The sequence below is a fragment of the Aulostomus chinensis genome, chromosome 9, assembly GCF_037954235.1.
Source record: "Aulostomus chinensis isolate RoL2024-O1b breed Wild chromosome 9, RoL_Achi_v1.0, whole genome shotgun sequence".
Taxonomy (NCBI): domain Eukaryota; kingdom Metazoa; phylum Chordata; class Actinopteri; order Syngnathiformes; family Aulostomidae; genus Aulostomus; species Aulostomus chinensis.
This window is the reverse complement of record NC_141328.1, coordinates 20,977,224-20,980,998: the sequence shown is the minus strand read 5'-3', so window position 1 is coordinate 20,980,998 and position 3,775 is coordinate 20,977,224.

The window sequence follows — 3,775 nt, the reverse complement described above, 5'->3', positions numbered from 1 at the left end:
TCATTGAACCCTGGGAAGGAAGAGCCGAGAGAGGAGGAGAGGAGAGGCCGCTTCGCCCCGTCACGTGGGCCGGGCGCAGGGCAGCGTCAGCGGCGTGGCTCCGGTGACAAAACGGCGCCCTCTTCAAAGAGAGGGACCGCACACGGTTTGGAGGGTGGGGGTCTCGTACAGGAGCCATACTAGGGGCTCCCAAAGCTTTCTGCACCCTCTTGCAGAGAACACGACCCACAGTAAAATCCTGATAACGCAAAACTAACCTTGCATGACTCAAAATGTAAGGTGTTGTCCACCTCAACTGAAAAATATAGTCCCGCATTGTATAGTGACGGTAATTTATAAACCCTTAACACATACAGATCATTTGAATAGCAGTAAACTATCTGAAATATTTGCATTACTTGGCTCAATTCAGTGTTAACAACTAGGGATGGACCTACGAGTTTTTTTTTTTATTATTATTATTAGGGCCTGAGCCTGTAGGTACTTCAGGCGAAGACCCTATTATGTTTGTTATTATTATTATTATCAATAAGTCAAAGAGGACAACAACATATTTGTGCCAGATGTTAACTGTGGTGAATGTTACATTTTCCCTGGCAAATTGTACAATAAAAATCCCAGCACCAGGCTGCCTTCAAAGCGATGTGTTTAACGGAAGGTTTATTGAAAAATGATATATGAACCATAACATTAAATGTAGATTTTGAGCATACTGAAAAATAAATATGTTGATGAAATAACTCTTAAAGTAACTTAAGTGCCCAGAGTTCCCAGCAGGCCTTCACTGAATTGAATAAACTACTGGTACCTACTGCGTAGTGGGGGGGGGGGGGTGGCTGATGTAAAATATCCATCCATCGTCATCTTCCACTCATTCCTTATTAGTAACGGTCGCGGGGGGGCTGGAGCCTAGCCCAGCATCTACGGGCGAGAGGCGGGGTTCACCCTGGACAGGTCACCAGTCCATCGCAGGGCCAACATACAGAGACGAACAACCATTCACACTCACATTCACACCTACTGTCAATTTAGAGTATCAATCAGCCTCGTCCCCTCTTGATGTCTTTGGACTGTGGGAGGAAGCTGGAGTACCAGAGAGAACCCACACAGGAACAGGGAGAACATGCAGACTCCACACAGAAAGATCCCGCGCCCGAGCCGGGACTCGAACCCGGAACCTTCTTGCTGTGAGGCCACAGTGCTAACCACTGCACCACCGTACAGCCATTAATGTAAAATATGCTAATTCAAATAATGTGAAAAATGGCAAATATCTAAACTGATTATCAGCCAAACTGAAAATCTGTCAATCCCTATTTACAACCCTGAGGCGTCCATTTGTAAATCTCTCATATCTTAACCACTCACAGAATAGTTTATTAATGAATCTGACCTGCACCGCCGAGGTCTGCTACGACTCACGCTGATTGATCCACACCAAGAACTTTTGTCTCCCAAAGTCCAGTTTGTTGAGTGGGGTCATCACTCCATGCTGGACAAGGTGGGCATCAGCATGGCACAGATTCACATGCGTAGAAAATGGCGACCAACAAAAAAGACAAAATAATCATCCTTTTTATCAAAGTGAAATGACAGTCCGGTTAGGTGCAGTTGAAATGCGCGTTAATGTGAAATACATGACCTGTAAATCACTAAAAAAGGGAAAATGGCTTCCTGTTCATCATCTCAAACAGAAGCACCCTGTCAGTTCAGCAGCACAACTAATCCCTGACTGTTTCTGACATGATACACGCAGCGACATACAAGCATTCCTGTCCGAAGCAACGATCTGTATTTGCTAACAATACAGGATTTCCATAAATATCATCATTCAGCAGTTCAACAGTACAATTTATCCAAATAATACAGATTTTGCCACCGCATCTTGGGGCTGCTTCTATTGCTGTTTGTCTGTTCAACACTAGGTGGTAGCAGTCTTCAAGACCTGGGCACAGGAGACACTCCAGCAACACAGTAAAATTAACATCTTGTACGTTAATTATTGATGGGGTGTTGAAGTGTCCCTGATGTTCTCTGGACTTCACTAACATGAATAACTTTACATCTATGTCCCTCGTCTTCATCTTTATTTACGAATATGTTACCTGTAGTTAGTTTATAGTGGAATTACAGTAGATAAAAGAATGTACCTCTGCCAAGGAAACTTTTGTTTCATCACAGTCCCAGAAGGCACATTGACTGTAATGTAAGCACTGAGTTTTTGCATCTCACAAATGTTGTGAAACAAGGCTGCACCCCCCCACCACACACACACACACACACACACACACACACACACACACACATAACCCTTGACCCTTTAGCAGCATGTACACTTAATGCATTGTCATTATGTCGGTTGCCTGCTCAGCTGTCAATCTCATCACAGAGTAATAAAGTTGTATCTACTGCTAAGGCCTAATTGAGTGTGTTTTCCTCCTCTGGAGTCAAGTTTATCTGCCCACAGAGATGCATCAATCAGAAACAATGATGCACAATCAGTATTTTAGTTTAGCCAAGTTTAGGTTAAAGAAATCGTGATGAAATGTCACTTAATAATCTCATAAACCTGAATCAAACAAGCATTTTTTTCCCTTTTTCCCCACTATGTGTAAGCCAAGCTGACTCTTTAAAATAAGTAGGCCTACAAGACTGGAGCAGAGAAGAGGGCATGGGGTTTGCTTCAAGACGAGGAATCCACGATATATAATATAGATATAAGTACTTTTTTTCAAATATCAGTATATCTGTCCAGTGGCTGATATTAATATTGGCCTAGTAAATAAAGATCAGTTTCCTAATCTTTATGATAAAACAACAATAAGAAATAGGTTCGTCATTGGTGAATATCAACGATCAGCCCGATCAGTTATAAATTATTGGACAGTTCATATTTTTTGACATTGAGATTTGGGAATAAAGTTATGAATGTTTTTGTTTGTCGAAGTCTTTGCATTGATCACTCCTCTGTAGTCACACTGGCTCTTAATGGCCTCACAGCCATGAATATTACATACACTTCCCTTCACCCCACAGCTCAAATATGATGAGGCAGCCTCACTTGCAGCTGTGGGCAGACAAAGAAAGCGCTGCGTGAATAATATCAATCAGAATCGGAGAAATTATTTTTTTAAAAATCCTGCATAAATAAACAAGAATATTAACGACTTTGAATCCCAATCGTAAAAGGTACACGCGAGTGTGAGGTCATTCCGGTTCACTCTCCCCGAGTTGTTGCCGCTTTTTATTCTGGAGTTTTTATTTATGAGTGGAGGGATGTATTTCAGTCAGGTAATGATAGTGGCTATTCCCTTGAGAAAGATTAGCTTCAGAATCAGCATAGTAACACAGATGCAGGAATACAAACCCCATTAATGTAGAAAAGAGAGAGAGAAAGAGGTGAGGGAGGTGAAGAGGGTGTGACAAAGACAAGAGGGATGAGCAGAGCCAATCATCATTTTCACACACTTTGAGCTACGATACTGCTCCCTGCACTCTGAGAGCTACTTGTCCATGCGCACGCACACACACACACGCACACACACACACACACACACACACACTCTTAAACTCTACTCTCACCACCATAACCATCTCTCTACATGTTGGAGGATGCTTTGATCAAGGGTACATAAATTTGTGGGGGGAAAAAAATGTATAAGGAGCTTAGAGTTTTCCGCCACATTGCAGAGACATTTACCCATGCGTGCCACCGTCAAGAGGGAGGCGGTATCTGACGGAGCAGCTTGAGTGTCTCTGACACACAGAAGGAGAC